Source organism: Lygodium microphyllum, chromosome 15, assembly GCF_053477565.2.
Source record: "Lygodium microphyllum isolate KBCC chromosome 15, Lygodium_microphyllum_v1.1.10, whole genome shotgun sequence".
Lineage (NCBI taxonomy): Eukaryota > Viridiplantae > Streptophyta > Polypodiopsida > Schizaeales > Lygodiaceae > Lygodium > Lygodium microphyllum.
Genome location: NC_141149.1, coordinates 16,966,738 through 16,986,937, shown reverse-complemented (window position 1 = coordinate 16,986,937; position 20,200 = coordinate 16,966,738). Strand labels below are relative to the sequence as shown.

General features: G+C 43.4%; 1 protein-coding gene across 1 annotated transcript in view; it reads right to left on the bottom strand.

Annotated features, from left to right (window-relative positions):
- Positions 1–19,430, bottom strand: part of LOC148024295 (uncharacterized) — a 216,396-nt gene extending 196,966 nt beyond the window's left edge. The window contains exon 1 of the mRNA XM_087693919.1: positions 19,341–19,430. The gene's annotated coding sequence lies outside the window, so the exon portion shown is untranslated. The remainder of the gene's footprint in view (positions 1–19,340) is intronic.
- Positions 19,431–20,200: the final 770 nt, after the last annotated feature.

The window sequence follows — 20,200 nt, the reverse complement described above, 5'->3', positions numbered from 1 at the left end:
CGGCAGTCTACATCGACGGACTTCATCGACCGTGGCATTCCTCTTGCCTGTGAGCCTTGTCATCTCCTGCCTTGTGAGCCTCAGTCATGTTTGTCATGCCTTGTCATCTCCTGCCTGTGAGCCTCAGTCTGAGTCAGACGAGGACATTAGGAGCTCTGACATGTCTGTCATGTGTTATGATGGGGGAGGCTAGTCACTCTTGACTGGCTGTCTTAGGTTGTGTATTTCTTTTTGGCCTCTTTTAGTGGGCAGCCACTGGCTGCCCGGCCACCTTTTTGGTCACTGTTGTGGGGCGCCCATTTTAGGGCACTTTTAGGGTTTGCGCCCATTTTAGGGTTAGGGTTAGGGTTTGTCCGTTGCCTATATATTGGCAGCCCCCCTCCCCACTTGGTCAGTTGTCTTCTTGCAGATTCCGACACTCCTTCTCCCCCGTGGTGGTGCTGCCATCGTCATCAGCCTGATCTGGTGCCCTCACTGACGCTGTGGGCTGCGTGCAGGGACTGATCAGTCCATTTCAGTGTATTCAGCATTCATTTCAGTCAGTGCAGATTTCTCTTCCTTATTTTCTGCTTTCTCTCTCTCTCTCCCTCCGTGTTCGTATTTCCTCTTCCGTTGCGCACTCTCACACGTCCAAGGTGGGGGAACGGCAAATATCTTAAGTGCCCCAAATATGCCTTGCATGATCAAGTTGCCCCAAAGAATGTCCCTCTAATTGCCCCAATACCCCTCAATGCTCCAAATTGACCCAAATGTCCCAAAATTGACTCGATTACCCCCGCAGCTTCAAATTGCTCATGAATTGCCCCAATTATTCTAGTTTCCCTTGAAATTAGACAATATAAATGGATGATTACCTTGGAATTGAGAATAGGCTGAAATTTGATTGTGATTTGCAAGAGTTCATAATGCATCAAATTCGAGCTTTGCATGGACTCCTAATTGGCTTGTGGGTTGTCTTGACACTTTGAATATTCAAGAGAGAGAGAGAGAGAGAGAGAGAGAGAGATTAGTGTGTGCACGTTAGGCAATGGAGATAGGTGAACATGTAGTAGAAGGAGTGTGATATAAGCAAAAAGAAAAAACGTGGAAAAATGTAAATTTTTAGTCAACGGGCCTGGAATGACCGTTCCAAACAGGGAAGGAACGGCAGGGAACATTCCCTGGCCGTTTCACCTACTCCAAGGATCTGGAACGCGTTAAACCGTTCCTATAGGCCGGAACGGCCGTTCCCTGTATCTATGATCTTTTCCTTTGCTTTGCTTTTTCTTCTGTTTCTCTATCTTGTATTTGCATTTTTCTTTTCAGCCCTACCTCTTATATTATAAGCTGAGTTGTTGCCTTCTCCACTAGACATACGTCTAATTTCTTCATTCAAGATTGAACCCCTCACCCCATCTTATGAGAGATTGGGGTTATTGCTGAGAGAAACCACCAAGGTCTCCCAAGAATCAGGCAGTGTCATGATCAAAAAGATCGCCCTCAACTTATCATCAAAATCTAAATTTGCATCTTTGAGCTGATTTAAAATGCTTGTAAATGCACTCAAGTGGTCGACTGCAAGCTTTGACTCATCCAATCGCATATTCACTAACTTGTGCATTAAATGCATCTAATTAACAAGTGTGGTGATCTCATAGGTAGTTTTCAGCTTCTCCCATATTGCATAACCTGTATCTAAACCCATAATGTTTGTCAAACTGTCATCAATGACACCAATCTTAATGTAAGCCATAACCTTTTTGTTGACTCTGGCCCAATCTGCATCAGACATTTATGCGGGTTTATCTTCCTACAAAGCATCCTCACAATCCTTTAGGATCTTTCCAAAGGTGAAAACCATGACCATCAAACTCTTGATGTCTAAACTGAAAGAAGTTACAGCCATTTTATCACGAACACAGGAGTAAATGCCCTGGACTGCAAAAGCACAAGCTGAACCAGCAAATACACTGTTGTTCTTCCTCAAACAATAGTAAATCTCTGCTATTTGTACATGAATCAGTCACCACACAAACAAAAACTTAAGAAATTTACCAAATTTTGCACAAAGCCCCAAAATTTCAAGTCCAATAGTGCATAAATGTTAGCCAATCTGACCAAGCTGATCAAAATTTTACCAATGCATGAAAAGCCCCAATTTTCCGGGGTCCAATGTCAAGAAATTTTACTCAAAATAGCAAAATTCTGACAAATTTGGCAAAATCCCTAATTTGATTGAGGTCACCATGCACAATGTCTAGAATTTCTGACCTAAATGCCGCTGTCAAGCATGGATGAGATCAAATCCGGGAAAAGCCCCAAATTTTCGGGCTCAATGTTGCACAAAATTGATGATTGTGCTATCACGTGTGAACTCCCATCAGGGGAAAGAAATGAGAGAAGTTAAAGAAATTTTCTGACCAAAAATTTAACAAGCGTCAGCATGTGTGTGTGTGTGTGTGTTGGGGGGGGGGGGGGGGGGTCGGTTGACCCGCCGGCCTATCAGGTCAGTCACGCGACATGGCCGGTCACCACTGTCCCGCCGGTCCGCCGTGTGCACCTACGGCCCACTGGAGTCTCGACATCCTGCCCCGTCACATCGTCGCATGCAATCAACCTCACGCTAACCTAAAGCCCGTCAACTGCGACTTGCATGTCGCCTAGTCATGCTCAATTGCAACTCGCCTATCGCCTGGTCACGCTCCTGCGTGTTGACTACAGGAGTTGCCTTAATCTGCCTGGTCACCCCTACTAGTCTTCAGCGCGACCTGTGCTGAACAAGCCTTGTGGCTCGAGCTGCCTGTGCCTTGGTCTTGGGAAGCTTGCAAAACCAACCGCTCTGATACCAATTGTTGAAGCTCAGTTGGGAATGAGCAGTTCAAGGAGTGAGAGTGATAGAGCAAGAGAGAGTGTGTAGGTACAATTAGATTTTTGGATGTACCAACAATGTGTCGGTACACAAAAAATAAAATGTATTTATACTTAGGGCATATAAGGATACATTCATATGTATAATTAAATAATATACGTATACTATACACAGAGGTGAAAACGAGCCTTTATCCCAACAATTGTTAAACTACCAAAGGAGAACATGAATGTATCGGTAGATCTTTTGTCAAACATGCTACCAGCCCAATCTGCATCTATATATCCAAACACTTGTATATCCTTATCTACATCATAAAGAAGTCCATAGTGCAAAGTGGACTTCACATACCTCAATATGCATCTAACTGCATCCAAATGAAGCTTTCTAGGCAAAAGCATAAACTAACTAACAAGACCAATAGCACTCTGGCCCTGTGATAATCATGTAAATCAGACTCTCTGCTATCCTCATGAACATAGTAGTCTTCTATCTCATCCCTAGCATCAGCACTCAACTTCACATTTTACTCCAATGGCACTGAAAGAGCCTTATATGCTATCATACCATACTTGGACAACATATCCAAGCCATACTACCTTTAACACAGTCATATACCATCATCACATTTGATTACCTCAATACCAAGAAAGTACCTAAGTTTAACTAGATCCTTTATCTTAAATTTCTTCTTCAAATGGTTCTTGATTTCTACAATCCCACTGTCACTATCACCTATAATGATCAAGTATTCCACATAGATGACTATGATAACCAAACTTGCATTTTCCTTTCTCACATAATGTGAGTGATCAACATCAAAAATATAAAAGCCAATGTTGACAAGATACTCTCCTATCTTGTCAGACCATGCTCTAGGTGTTTGCTTCAGCCCATACAGTGCCTTCTTTAACCTGCACATATATGTGGGATACTCTAAATCCTCATAACCTACCGGTTGCTCCATATATATACCTACTACTTTCTTGAACAATCATCAATAAACATGACAAAATATTTCCTACAACCAAGAGGCATGATTTGTATAGGCCCCCATGTTGAGCTAAAAATGCATTAGCCTAACTTAAAACAGCCCCAAAACATGTTTATAAAATGAAGAAAACCTTTTATTTTGAAAGAAACGCGATCCTAGAGAGTTACTGTCCCACGTGCAAAATCCTAATTTGGGTGTCCCAAACTTTCTATAAATATGCATGCACCCCACCACTCTCCCTTAATCTCGTTTTTTCAAGTTTCAAGACCCATAACTCTACTACCCACACCCTCTTCACGAAGGATATTGCGGTCAGAGCTTCCACCAACCACCTGCTACCATCTAGTGCCTGATTTCAACCTTTCTCGCATGTTTACAACTGTCGCTAAGTCCCAAGAGCTGTCCCCTACAATTGGGTGTTGTCACCTATAGTTTATTGCTGTCATCATGAACTGACAGTTGTCATCAGGATCTTCTCTTTCTTTTGAATGCTATGTTTTGGTTTTGGGCTACCGCCCAAACATTCTCTCACCATTGTCTACTGCGTTTACACCTAACAACTATTGTACAGATTTTCTCTCTCCTCAAATACCTACGTTTTTAGTATTTCTTTCTCCTGCACTACCGTCTATATTAGTTCCAGCCTTCCTTGACTATGTTTACTCCTATTCAACTCTCGGAGACTACCTTTGTTGCAATTCAGGATCCGTTCAAAGTACAACACACTCTATAGCTCATAACCTCCGCCTTGATCCCAAAGATACGAGAATTTGAGATTCAATATGTCAGAAGTGGAGCAGCAGTGGAAGCATAAACATGTGCTGAAATAAACTGCTGAAACACAAGACAAAAAGAGAAAAGAAAAGAACACGATACAGATGAGAACTCAGATGTATGCACGGGAAATGGAATCCATATATCTGAACATGAGACAGTCGCATACAACAGTGAGTCACTGGCTGCGTGGGCACTGGCACTGGCTCCTCTCTCCACAGAGTCTGCAGATGGTGAAGATGATGTGGCTGACTGAGGAGGAGCCACTGAGTATAAATAGGCTGAAAAAGTGGGGAGCAATAATGCTGGTCGGACAGCATTTAATGCTGGCCGACTGGTGCATAAAATGCCCCAGTGGCATAAAATGCCACACCAAAAAAATACCTAAAATACCTAATAAAAAATGCCCAGCCCAGATTAAGCTCAGACTCACACATGAGCTGACAAATACTCTGCTAACACCCTCTCTCAGATCATGAGTGATCTGATACAATACAATAGTACAATGAAAAGGGATCAGAAACTATACAACATAGAACCACCAAGTAGAACCATGGATACCCAAGCAGTGGGTGATCAAGCCACCACCAAGGTGCCTCGGAGAGAACCTGATGTTCGATGTCGATCGTACCAAACACCTGAAAATAGAGAAGATCATAGCATATCTCTGTGTCCATCACTAATGTCTCGCAGTAGCATACAAGACCATCCTGTCAAAAATGCCTCTGAACATAGGTGACCATGGATTCCCCGCCTTTGGCCAGACCACCAAAGTGTCCCCTCATGTGAGCTCCAGACGAAAGCCTCCCGCTCTCTATCAGATAACCAGCTCAGCATGAATCTAGATGTCAATCCCAGCTCCAGGATTTGATTCCGCCAGACTGAAGTCGATGCGTCAGGGACGTCCCTCTCAAGAACCTATGCACCTGTATGAAAATATAGATGAGGCGCGGCTGCCCCATCTGAACACCCGCTCACACTCCCTCTCTGGCACAAGAGAGTCGTGAGGGATGACCTCATCACCACCACTAGAAAGTAGCCGAGGAAGGGGCCACCAAGCCCTTCCCGCGATCCAAAGAAGAGGATCCCTTCCGCGCCTTGGACTTCACCTTGGTCGGAGGATCGGAGTCGAAGTCTGATGAAGGAGAGGACTCATCGGTAGAGTCAGCATCCCGCTTCGTCTTCTGCTCCTTCTTCCTGGAAGCCGCTAACTTCTTGCAGTCCTTCCGCAAATGTCTCTTCTTGCCACAGTGGTAACACTGGGCCTTCGACTTCTTCTTCCCGTTACCCCTCTCTGAAGCTACATAAGCCTCGCCTCCATAATGTGCTGGAAGCCGCCCCTGTAATCTCAAGGATGCATCATGGTTGTCCTCATCAAAGTCTTCAGGAAGAGGAAAAGGACGGAGAGGTCGAGCAATAGCTCCACAGACGATGTACCATAGCCGCTTCTGCACAAACCAAGCTTTCATGACAGCACTCCATGTGAGATAATCAGGTCCATGTAACTTATCATCAGTGGAAGTGCACGGAGGAGCCATATGGAGAGGATAAGAAGAGAAGTAGAGAAGAGATGGAATTTAGAGAGGAAACACAGCCAAAACACAAGCACAGACTACAGAAAACGAGAGTTCACATGCAATAGAACCCAAAATCTGATCAATAGAAGACAAAATCTGCTGCAGAAAGTCAAAAAATCAGTCAAAAACTGCCAAAAACAGAGAAAACGGCCTGAAGTAACAGTCATCCAGCCACGAGAGATGCTGAATCAGCAAAACGCAGGCTGTAAACTGGAGAAAAACAGGTAGAAAACTGTCGCCAGCAGCTGCAGATGAAAAACGCAGGCAGCAGAGGGTGCGTAGGCAGCAGAGGGTGCGGAGGCAGCAGGCGATGGCAAAACTGCAAAAAACGCAGGCTGAAAACAGCCCCAAAACAGGTCGCCTGGCTGCGACAGCAGTCGTCTGATCAGCAGGGGTACAAAACAGTCCTGAAATCAGCAAGAAAACACAGCAGAAACACAAATCCTGAAAACTGATACCATGTCAGAAGTGGAGCAGCGGTGGAAGCATAAACATGTGCTGAAATAAACTGCTGAAACACAAGACAAAAAGAGAAAAGAAAAGAACACGATACAGATGAGAACTCAGATGTATGCACGGGAAATGGAATCCATATATCTGAACATGAGACAGTCGCATACAACAGTGAGTCACTGGCTGCGTGGGCACTGGCACTGGCTCCTCTCTCCACAGAGTCTGCAGATGGTGAAGATGATGTGACTGACTGAGGAGGAGCCACTAAGTATAAATAGGCTGAAAAAGTGGGGAGCAATAATGCTGGTCAAACAGCATTTAATGCTGGCCGACTGGTGCATAAAATGCCCCAATGGCATAAAATGCCACACCAGAAAAATACCTAAAATACCTAATAAAAAATGCCCAGCCCAGATCAAGCTCAGACTCACACATGAGCTGACAAATACTCTGCTAACACAATATTCACTACATAGTGTATTTGCTGCATGAGCATTGTATATTCATTATTCATTTACTTTATTATTCAATGTCTTCACTGTCTCTGAGTTACCCTAACCCTAACCCTAACTGTGTTCTGAGTTTATTAGTTTCTGCTTTGTCGTACAATTGGTTTCATGCTTTTTGCATTTAGAGCATTTCTTCACATGGTATCAAAGCTAGGTACTCTCTAAGACACCTTGGCCTTTGATCGAAAAGTTCATTCACAAAAGCAAAAACAACAAAGGGTCAAATGACTTCAAACACATTCACGACACCGCTCCAATCTCCACAGCCAAACATGGACAAAAACGATCAAGAGAGGGCCTCCCAGCTTGCTACTACCCGCCGATCGGACATGGGCAGAGAACTATCAGACTACCATGGAGTCCACAATCCATATCACATTTCTGCCATGCTGAGTATGATCTCATTCTTATATATGGGGCTCAACAGGAGGTTGAAGGTAAGTCTGAGTTTTCTCCTTTAGATTCAGTGCACAAAACTAATGATCTTGCAGGACCTTTGAAATATCCACTATGGACCAATCATCCGCAAGTGGAACCTGGCTTGGATTACACATCACTTCCACAGTACTTTTTTTCTCCAATGCCAGATATCAACCATATTATTTTAGATTCTACGCCAATTGATTCTGTATTTTCTATTGGGTCAAGAGATACTCATCAAGAAGGGACTCTTCGAAACAAGCTTTGGTTTGTAAGTAATGAGGAAGATAGGTATTTCTTTATGAACTCGAAACTAGGTAAGAAGCTAAAAAAAGAACTTGTAAGCATTCCTACCCTTCCTTTTTCTTCAAATGATTTTATTTCTTGTGGTCATTATGGAGTAGATGCATCTTCATCTAGTGCATTTAATGGACAAAAGGAACCTATGATGTTTTCCACAACAATATCCATCAGAAATCCATTTTGTCTCCCACCGATCCCTCCCTCATCTTCCGTTGCACCTTTCTTTCCGCTTCCATTAAGTACACCATATTAACCACTACTACACACCACACCAGGGGTTCTGCACATTTAGATACAACCTTTAGGACCTATATATACCCATTTTCGGGTGGTATACCTGTGAAGGAGACTCGACCTCCTACACACTTTTTCGAGTTTTCCCCCTCCAAGGCATTCTTCGAGTATGGATCGTTTGGTATCGCAGTTTGTCTCTATGACATTACCTAGTGGACCATCCGATCATTCTGTAGTGCCCCATCCAACATTTGGACAAGGCTATTATGTCCCACTACCTCCACCTACACTTATGGTATCATAAGGACCTATATCCATTTCGGTGCCTCCGCAGCAAAATCAGCATTCTTTGGACACCAGCAACCTATTTCTGCCTATCTAACTTTACCCCCTCCTACTTATCCACCACTACCACCACCATCTTATCCCATCTATCCATCTTTCCAGACACCTCATGGTTCTAGTTCCTCATCCACCAAGCATGCATTTAATGACAAGACTCGTTTCAACGAGTCAAACTACACCACTTGTTCAAATTTAATGAGGCATGTCTTAGACTCTGAGAACCTATGAGATTTAGCACTGGGGTTGGAACCCCAACCTAATCCCACCCTTGTTCCATACGAGGTCATCAGCTCATGGAAGGCTCGTAATGCCTCTGCTATTATCGAGCTTATGCAGAGCTTGTTGCTTGAGTTTCACTCTCAGCTTGAGCATTTCAACTTAGCATCCGAGCATTGGGTACGCTTGACCGACCGCTATGCGGCTCGGAATAGGATCTGTCACATCAATTTGGATCGTGAGGTCCAAATTTTCAAAATCATAGACAAGGCTTCAAATTCAAGTTGGCTGAGTATCAGCATCTCCTCACCGAGTTCTCAACCACTGGAGCTCCTAAGTCCTCTGACAATCAGATTACCCTATTCCTTAACAAGCTACAAAGAAAATATTTTACAACCTCAAATGCCCACATTTTATGAGTTTGAGTGTTAGTTGTTGCATTATGCACGGTTGTTCAATCAATTTCATAACACATCCTCGATAGAGGGGGCTCTTGTTATATCTTCTCAAATGAGGTAACAAGGCAAGGACACACAAACCTCAAATCAAAATCAAAATCAAAATAGGGTGAGTAACGAAAACAATCAATCCACACTTAAACCAAGATGGCAAAATGTATCCAAAAAGAATAGGTATTGTCAAAAGGCTGGCCATTATGACGACGAGTATTGATCTAAAGCAAGAGGCACACAGCCCAAATCCAAGAATTGGATCCCCATACCCCAGTTGAGTAACCCCCAACAAGGGAAGTAGGGTGGTGGACCCTCAGCAGGGGCAATGGAGAGGCCAAACCCACACTGCCACCGGTCCATCATCACATTCAGCAAACTACTCGACTCTAGAGGGTTTGTCTAATTGGTCCACAAAGACCCACATCGTCTCCTTAAAGACATCAGATGCGAGTCTCATTCAAATCTGCGAGTTGTCTCCTAATCAGGTGCCTACAGAGGCCCACTCGTCACAGTTGAGCACGTCAGTACTCGTTTGGCTTGTGGACAGTGAAGCTACCCATTCCTAGAGCGGACGTTTTTATTTCCCAAGCCCCTACAGCCGGGAGTGTCCACATAGGAAATAACTCCCCGGTCACAATTCAGGCCTAGGGTCGCGTCAGTTTTCCCACTGACCTGGGTCTAGATCTTGCTTCGCTAAATTATGTCTATCATGTTCCCCAGCTTGGGATGAGAACTTGTTGTCCGTTCAACAACTTTGCTAGTTGGGGCGAGTAGTTTTCTTCATAGCAACCACAGTCAAGGTCCTAGACTCTCAAGCTAGTTTAGTGATTGCTCACAACAAGGCATAGTCTAATGGCCTTTACCACATGACACTTTCTTACCAAGCCGACTATCAACGATTCAAAGTTCCATCGCTTCCAAGATTTAGCCACTACACGAGAGCCCACAAAATCTAAGCACCTTTGGCATTTTTGCTTGGGACATCTTGGCTACGACTCTCTTTATGAGCTATTACGTAAGGGGATGGTTGAGAGCCTTCCACACCTAAAACTATCTCGAGAAGTCTGTAAAGCATGTCAACTAGGTAAGCACTATCACACACCCTTTCCTCAACACCAGTCTATCACTCAAGTTGTGGAATCTCTTAGGCTCATTCAAATAAAACTTTATGGTCCCACATCCACTACCGCATTAAATGGTGCACTACACTTCTTTTTCATAGTAGATGATTTCTCCAGATACATGTGTATACTTCTTCAAGCATAAGTTCGATGCCTTTACATATTTCAATGCTTGGGTGCTACTAGTTCATAACCAGACTGGTCATCATGTGGATACTATGAGGAGTGATTCTAGTGGCGAGTTTACCTCCCATGAGTTATTTGACCTTCTACAGGAATAGGACATTGCACGCTAACTCATCTCTACCAACTTCCTTGCACAGAATGGAGTCGTAGAGCGTAGCAACCAAACTGTCCTAAATATGGCACGCTCTATGTTGTTTGCAGCAGAGCTCCCTAAGTGCCTTTGATCAAGGCTGTTGACACTTCAGCGTACATCCTCGACAAAAACCCGATTGTGGTGATCCCTAGAAAGACTCTGTACAAGGCATTCTTTGGTTCTCAACTTGTTATTTCTCACTTCAAAGTTTTCGATAGTCGTGCTTATACGCACACTCCTGTTGACAAGATAGGAAAGCTCTTCCCTTGAGCTAATCTCTTGATTTTTATGGGCTATCCTCTAGACCCTAGTGTCCATCTACACAAGGATACATCAGGTCAACCTTTTGATGCTCAAACCTATTGTTCTATTGTGGGGAAATTACTCTGGTTGATTCATACTGGGCCAAATCTTACATTCTCAACAGTTAGTTTGCTTAGTCAGTATTTTAATGCACCTAGAATGCCTCATTGGTTTGCTTGTCTTCGTGTATTAAGATATTTAAGGTATACCTATAATTTTGGACTTATGGTCATGGTTTATGTTTGCAAGGGTACACCAATCCTAACTAGGTGGGAGATCCTGACACCCGACGTTCTCATGGAGGCTACCTCTACACCTTGGACACGACATCCATCTCTTGGGCTAGCCATAAGCAGGAGACAATGGCGGCTTCCATGGCCAAGGCAGAGTATCAAGCTCTCTTCGATGGCACTACAAAGCCCATCTATCTAAGGAACTTGTTGGTTGCGCTTCAATTCCCTTGCAAGTTGCCTACAATTGTCTATTGCGATAACCAAAGTACCATTGCCTTTGTGCGGGCAATTCTATCACCTCTCCTTGAACACAACACATGGCAATTCACTACCATTTCCCCAAAGAGAAGGTTGAGCTAGGCACCATTCACTTGGAGTTTGTGCCGTTAAGCGACAATTTTGCAGATATTTTGACCAAGGCAATCAACATTTCGTTGACCCTTGGAGTGGTCAACTCTGGATCCACCATGATCGTGGCATTGCACATAGCAGTCTCCGAAGGCACTTTTTCCCTATATTTGCATGCTAGCTTTGATTGTCTTGCTTGCTTACCTGCCTTGCCTTTCTCTCCACATATTCCCCGTGTGATTGGCACATACACGCACTTAGGAATCCCTAGGCACTTATCCTAGTAATATGTGGAATTGTTTTGCTTGTTGTATGAAGGTAGTGAGACAATCCATCCCTCTTTTTTTAATCATTTAAAACCCTCACTTAATACATCTTTTTTTTAAATCACACTAATAGTCCCTTTTTTTTAAAAAAAATCAAAAGTCCATTGTTGCTTCCATCCACCTTTGCAAGACCTAATAGGCCCCTAAGCAGCTAATGCATATCCTTGGTCCGATGCCCTAGCCTCTCTGAGCAATCACTTGGGCTCCCTTGGTAAGATAACCATCACCTCTATAGTCATGATAGGTCATTGAGCAACCAACGGGTATACATTGCCCAATACCCTCGCTACTTTGAAAAGGGATGCCTGGGATACAAGAAAATATATATCAAGGGTTTATTTCTCCTTACTCTTGAGAGGGGACGTTAGCTAAAAATGCATTAGCCTAGCTTAAAACAATCCCAAAACATGCTTAATTAATGAAAAAAACCTCTTATTTTAAAAAGAAATGTAATCCTAGAGAATTACTATGTCCCACATGTAGAACCCTAATTTGGGTGTTCCAAATTTCTATAAATATGCATATAGCCTATCACTCTCCCTTCATCTTGTTTCTATAAGTTTCAAGAGCCATAACTCTATTGCCCACACCCCCTTTGTGGATGACATTGCGGTCAAATCTTCCACCAGCCACTTGCTACCATTTGGCGCCTGATTCTAGCCTTTCTTGCGTGTTCGCAATTATTGCCAGGTCCCAAGAGCTATCATCTACAATTGGGTGCTATCACCTACAATTTTTTATTTCAATGTCTGCAACCACTCCTTTTCCTTAGCATACATAGCAACATTCATAGTAGGAATTCCAACATCTAAAGTAAACATGTGGCCAACTCTACTCCTTTTTATGACCAACCTACACTTATCAATAAAATCTTCCACAAAGCAATCTTTTATATTAAATCAAACCTTCAACCCTTGCTCTACCATTTGACCAACAGACACTAAATTCTTTGTGATGGATGGCACATGTAATACATCTGACAAACTCTTTGTTCTCAACCATCATACAAGGACAAAGGAACTTTTTCAACATGTGAGATTGGTGGTATGAATTATCACTTGTTTGCACATAACGTGGATTTTATAAATCATGTATCTCTCCAAACCATTCAACATGACTTGTCATATGATTAGACGTGTCTGAATCAACATAACATACATTATCACGTGTCCTCTTTCCTGTAACAACATTCATCATATGCTGCATAGCAAATACACACTCATTTTTGTCTTCATTTTGTCTTGAAGATGATATATAGTTTTCTTGCTACAATTTATCATTGCATATATCATCCTTCTTAACATAACAATGGGCTGCAGTATGACCTGTTTTGCCACAATAATGACAAACAATACCAAAATTTTCAAAACCTCTATTTTTCCATCCACCTCTTACTTTAGAGCTCCCCCTACCTCTAAAGTTTCTGCAGCCTCTTGGAACCTGCATTTCCCTAAATTGCTAATTCAACTTCTTTTGCTGGTTATCACCAGCACATCCTTTAGGACGGCCTCTTGAAGAAGATCTGCCACATCTCTTTCCTGAACTTTAGTAAAATGCTTAGACTTATTAACTACTTCTTTCAAATGATTTACCCTGCATCTTGATCTCTTTAGTAATCAAGGCCTAGTTGGCAACCACTACTCTCCCTATTGATGAGAGTCTCGCTAAGCTTCAATAAAGAAGCTTTTATCGTATGCTCAAGAGGAGAGGTACCACCAACTATTCTAAGGTAATATCAATCCCCACATGGTATCCAAGAAAACTCATTGTGGTCCCACATGGAACTCAGGTGAAATCCTTATGCAATTGCTACTCTAGCTGCCTAGTGTTGCATACCCAAAATCCATAGAACTTGTGCCCTCTCCATCTGCTAAAGACTCGGGAACATCGACCTTCGGAAGCTCGACAAGGGTGGCCGGTGGAAGTGAAGACTCTGAATCAGAAGAAGAATCTCCATCAAAAGACTCTGGCTCCATAGGAACTGTCTCGAGAGTCTAACTCTCCCCTGGATCTCCAAGAACGGGATGCTCCTCACCCCCCTCTGTGGCCAGAACTTCCACGAACCGCACATCTCGGCTCGTGTAGACATCCCGCTTGACGGGATCAAACAGATGATAACCTTGGGACTGGCAGCTGTAGCCAACAAAAAATTATCGTCGGGAAGCCGCCTCAAACTTGTCACGCTGCGTCTTTGGGATGCGCACATAAGCGTCACACCCAAAGATCCTAAAATAAGAGACATCAAGCTTAGTCCCAAAGTAAGCCTCAAAAGGTGTCATCAGTCAACAGCCGAAGTGGGAGATCGATTGAGGATGTGAACTACGGTAGCCACTGCCTCGGCCCACAAAAACTGAGGTGTTTGTCGGTCATGGTGCAGTGCATGCCATCTTGATCACATGTCGATTCTTCCGCTCCAAAATGCCATTCTCTTGGGGAGTGTTGGTGTTAGCAAACTCCTGGTGAATGCCCCTATCTGCACAAAACGAGCAAACTCATTAGACATAAATTCACCTCCCTCTCTGAACGCAAGGTCTTCAGTCGCCGGCCAGAACGGTTCTCCTCAAAGATAAGCCAATCCTTGAAGTGAAAGAAAGCCTCCGACTTCAAAGTTAAGAAATAGACCCAAGTCATCCTGCTATAGTTATCTACGATCAACACGAAGTACAAGCTCCCCTTCAGGGACTCGGTCCTCATCGGGCCACAAAGATCCGTAGATACAAGCTCCATGGGTGAAGTAGACCGCCGCAAAGCTTTATTAGGAATCGCATCCCAATGCAATTTCCCACGAATGCAGGAGACACATGGCTGATGGCCCACTACAATATCCGGTAAACCTTGGACAAACGATCCTCGTGATGCCTTTCGAAGATACTCATAGTTCAAGTGGCCAAACCGAGCATGCCATTGCTCGGACTGTGTCTGAGAGGTAAGAAGAAGAGAGATAAGAGCTGTGAAAGACTTCAACTTGTAGATGCCATCCTCCTCATACCCTACAGAGAGAATCTTCCTCGATCCACGATCAAGGGCTCAAATAGAATCATTGTCAAACTCCACCAAGAGACCAAGAGCACAAATCTTATGGACTGAAAGTAAATGATACCCCAAGCCTGGCACATACAACACCTCGGAAATGTGGATACCACCACATCCGTCTGGAATAAGCTGCATCTCACCCCGCGCAGCAATAGACACAGAAGAGCTGTCTCCAATGAAAATCTGCCCACGCGAAGGTCGCAAATGGGCAACACCATCGAAAGAAGAAGTCATCTACCGTGAGGCACCACTATCCACAATCCACTCTCGAGCCTGGGGAGCTGTCATCGCAGCATCAGAAGTCTTCGATGTAGAGTCCTCAATGACTGCTAAGTATAGAAAAGCAACTAATGAGGAAGCAGCCACCGCTCCAGAATCCTTCATGTCCTTCTTCTTGGTGTCCTTCTTGTCTTTGTCGAGGCAATCCTTCTTCCAATGACCGATCTTACCACAAATATGGCAAGTCAATTCCTTCTCCTTATCCTTCTTGGATTTGTTGTCCTCCTCTTTCTTCTTTTGGTCCTTCCCCTTATTCTGAGAGCCTTGACCAACCAATGTCTACGATTTGGAAGCATTTTGTCCCTTCAACTGTTCCTATTGGTCCAAGACCATAGGAACCAACTCTTCCCACCAAAGAGTCGACTCCCGTCCTGAAGCAACAAGGGTGGAATAAAAAGTACCGAATCGTAGCGACAACTAGGATAGTAAAGTGATCCCCATGTCTTCGGAGGAAATAGACTTCCCCGCATTTTGAACCTGCATCTGAAGCTGCTGAAGCTTGTTGATGTGTTCTCGAAACGAAGAAGACTTATTCACGGACAAGGTCCGCATCTGCACCTCCAAAGAAACCCTCTTCATCTCAGGGTCATCCGATTGTACATTTGGTCGAGCTCCAGTCATATCTCTCGACCCATCGACAAGTGCTCGATGTGAGCTATCACGGCTGTAGTGCAAGACAAAAAAAGAAAAGAACGAATCCTGGCATTCAATTTGTCCCAATGAGACTGGGCCTTGGTCAACTCCGCACGAGCACTGGAAGAGAGTTTAGACTCATCTAGCGCCGAGGGCCGGTTGATCTCCTCCAACACAAGCTCCTCCAAATCATAAGACTCCGAAATGGACAACATTATCACCCGCTAGATGCAGTAATTGTCACCATCAAGCTTTTGATCCGATGGAAGAGCTGATAGGATAGGCACCTTCCTATCCATGATCGCCTGGAACTCCAAATCAGCCTCTATAGACATGTTCACCTGCAATGCATGCACAAACGCAAAAGCAATCCCCTCTAACTGTGTAAACGCAACCTAGTAGGGCTGTTTCTGTCTCTGCCCGTACCTTCTGCACAAGCTAGAGGCAATGAAAAGGTAAAATCTGCAATGGAAGGCCTAAAACGCAGCCTTCCTCCCCTGCAAACAGCAAAAACCTGCAACAAATTCACCGATTGGACTCCTTTCCCGCACGCCCACGCTCGCTTCAGCCTTGATCCAATGCGCAGCCCTCCCGCTCGCCCTCGAATCCTAGAAACGCAGCCTTGTGTCACGCTGAAATCTCCTCTTCACATAGGTTCAGCCCTCAATCAATCCATCTTCACCGCTCTGATACCATGTCAGAGTGTAGCAATGCGGAAGCGTAGGACAAAGACTAAGAGAGAGTGAACACAGAGAGGAGAGAGAGAGAGAGAGAGAGAGAGAAAAGAAGACAGTGTAAATTTAGAAAATCTGCAGTGTAGTATGTTGTATAAGAGTGCAGAAATATACACGAGGGCAAAGGAAATATCTGCTTGTGTCTCCGACTTGATGACCTCGATCTCCGTCAGCCCGAACAGAGTCTATCTCAACCAACAAATCTCAAGATCACAATCTGAATAATGAATAATGGATGAATGACTGAGTGTGCCACCAACTAGCTATTTATAGCTAGAAAATAAAAAATGCCTGCACCAAGTTGGCTGCAATAAATGTAGTCAACTGAATAAAATAATAATAAAACAGACGACTGCAACTAGCATTGTCCGACTGCAGCTGCTGATGTGGAGCCTACTGACGTGGCACCCTATTGACGTGGCATTGTACTGCCTGCCGCCGCTGACGTGTCCTCTGTCTGGCCAAGAAAACATGATATACCAAACCCTACTCTGTGCAGAAACCCTAACACAGCCTGTCTAGGAGATGCCTCAACCTCTAACACACCTCTCAAGGAGAAGCTCATGGCCTATCTGATTGATCTCTAAATGTTGAACACTATCATAACCTGGCTATGTGCTGAGGGGTAAAGAGCCACTATTCCCCTAACCCACTGCTCTAGAAATCCCATACTCAGCATCATGTCCTTTAAGAACTTCCAATTAACATGATTGTATGCCTTCTCAAAATCAAGCAGTAGCACAATAATGTCCTAGTTCCTAGATCGAGCCAAAGCTGTGCACTCCCAAAAAGTGAAGATGTTGTCCAAGATGTTGCGTTATTAGACAAACCCTATCTATGTGGGGTGGATGATATCTGCCATCAATGGGACTAATATGAGACCGATTGCCTTTGTGAGGATCTTATATGCAATTCCAAGCAAAGTGATCAATCTTCATTGTGTGATCTTCAATCCGTCTCCACTTCCTTTGGAAATTATGTGAATCAATCCCTCCGTAAGTCTCTTTGGCATAACCCCTGATGCCATAATCTCCTAGAAAGCTTCGATGAGGCCTACATTGATAAGATCCCAATGGTTCAAAAAGAAAGATTTATCTAGTTCATCTTCTCCTACTACTTGCCTGAGGGCAATGCCAGAAGCGCCTTCTGCACCTCTTCCTCTGTAAACTGGACCATTAAATATGTGCTCATCCTATTTCTAATCATCGGTGCTCTACCATACCGTCTCTCTATCCCTCTCATAGCTTGGCGCTCTTGTGGTGGACCTAAGAAAATCTATGTAGTACTGTGTAGCCACTTGTCTAGCCTCCAAAGGGTCCTATGCAATGGATCCATCTGCTCTCCTAAGTCTCCTAACACCTTGTGTAGAGTGTTTTCAGCCTGTGGTGTGGAAAAAAACTCTATTGGTTAACCCTATCATCAAACTGCACCCAGAAGGAAGCCCTTGCATAAAATCTACTTTGATCTAGCTTCCTCATCTCAGCCCAACAATGTGCATCATCTTAGCTATCTATCTGCACCCTCGTTGTCTCTCCTCTCCCCTCTATAAGGTAGTTAATGATGCTCTACCAAATCTCTCCTCTAGAAGGCCCTCTCTCCTCGTGGCCTCCTCCCTAAAGAAGGAACTAATCTCCTATAAACTCTCATCCAAGTCATGCCGGCATAAACACTTGCCTAGCTTATAAGCTCATTCACTAAAAACCTTCCAAACACATATACACTATATAGATTCCATCCTTATTTTGTCATACATTAAGATCTAAAGTTGATCGTACATTACAATATACTTACCAAGCTCTTACACTCAATCTATATTGGATTTCATGAAGTTTTGCATCAACCCCCATCTACACCCTACATGGTAAAGATATCAACAACCTCCATAATGAAACGTCTCCTCAAAAGTTGAGCTTTTAAAGTCTTCAAGAATATTATCATTTAAGTTGCATGGGCTACCACGCACGTCATAGTCCATGATATGAACAACAAGTTTATGAGCAACTTTTGGTAGGCAGTTTCAGAGGTGGAGAAGAAGCTTATCAAAGTGCTTCATGATCTACGAGCTAAGAAATATAAGTTTGTTAAGTGTTATTTGGTTCTCTACTATGATGCATGACAGGAATTATTCCCAAGAAAATTAGAACCCTGTCATTTCCATAATATTTCTTTATGTTGATATGAGGAGAAACTTCAAAGCCTTTGTAGTTGGGATGTAGGTTGTCTGTAGAGCTTCACTAGCTTGTATGAATTAGCACAAATCCTATGGCTTTTAGGTTTGTAACACTCAACAATCAAATTGGAGGCCACATGAGAATTTTACTTGCGTTACCCATAGTACTTCAATGAGATATCAACTAATAACAAGGATGGTAGTGGTTAACCAGGTGTTGCTTTGCCATCATGTGGTATATCAACTCTTGTTGGGCCTAGATTGCATTTTCTTATATCATCTCCTTTCACGAGATGGCCAAGGAGATATCATCCCCGAATTGCCGAAATTCCATTTGACTATTGAGGAGATGTCATTTCCAGATTCCATTTGATTATTGTATCTTGTGATGTGGAATCTTACACTTTGTAATCTACGTTGGTGATCAATTTTCATGAGGTGCTTTTAACAGAATTTTCTCTTCTCGGAGAAGCTTTCATTTGTGATGGGAAGGCCTCCCATGGGCTTCTGCGATGCATTAGATGTCTTAAGAGTTCCGCACATCAAACAGACCTTTCAATCTCCTGCTTGCAACGAGTTGTGGTTTACATATCTCCTTGCATGTCGCTTTTAAGGTTTTGTACTTTGTACATTTCCCTCGGTGGTGATGATCACCGAGGGCTCGGGAGTTTCTCATCCTGGACTAAAACCAGACAAAAGAAAAGAGGAGAGCGGACCTTGAAATAGTTCAGAATGGCGTTTCTGAGAATAGCATCCTCTTCTTTCGAGAATCGCGTTCCCCAAACGATGGGGTCCCGGCCGATGCTTTCCTGAAGCGACGTATCAGGGTTGACATCGTCAGGCTTCTCTCGCTTCGACGCCTTCTCTCGGCGCTTAGTCATGGGAGTCCACTTCCACTGCTGAAAATATGGCCGTTAGAAGGTGTTCCGTATATGAAACTTTGCAATACTTATGGTCAACTTTACTAACATAATACGAGTGGTTCAAGGAAAGTAACTTCAAAAATCTTTGGGTCAATTTACCAAAGTAATGCATCCAAACAAGTGAGGGTAAAAGGGCCAATAGATTGCCACCTCAGTGGGCCCCACACAAACGACCCCCATTCACTTCTGTCGATTGCTCGGTGGACATTAGTCCTTGCCATTCAACTACCAATCATGAGTAAGCAATGTCACACGCACGCCTAAACATAACAAGTTACAATAATGTGGCAATTAAATAATATGGAGAATCCACAAAAATAGAATTTTCTTGTAAATTCGATAACTTGCCAAGGGGGTCAAGAAGCAACTATCATCAATTGAATACAATAATCCGCAAATAAAGGCAAGGTTTTTGTAATTGACTAAATATTGGTGATATCAATTACTAATTCTGGTAGTGGTCAAATCATGATCTATTACCTTTTCAGAAACTAAAATCTCAGTATCCTCATCTAACAAAGGAGGGTCCTGAATGATAGGGGTGGTAGGAGGTGTACCTTTAAAGGGTTTCAATAAACTAATATGAAAAGAGTTATGGATTTGCCCATCTGAAGGTATACCCAATTGAAAATCAACCATTGATCTTGTATACA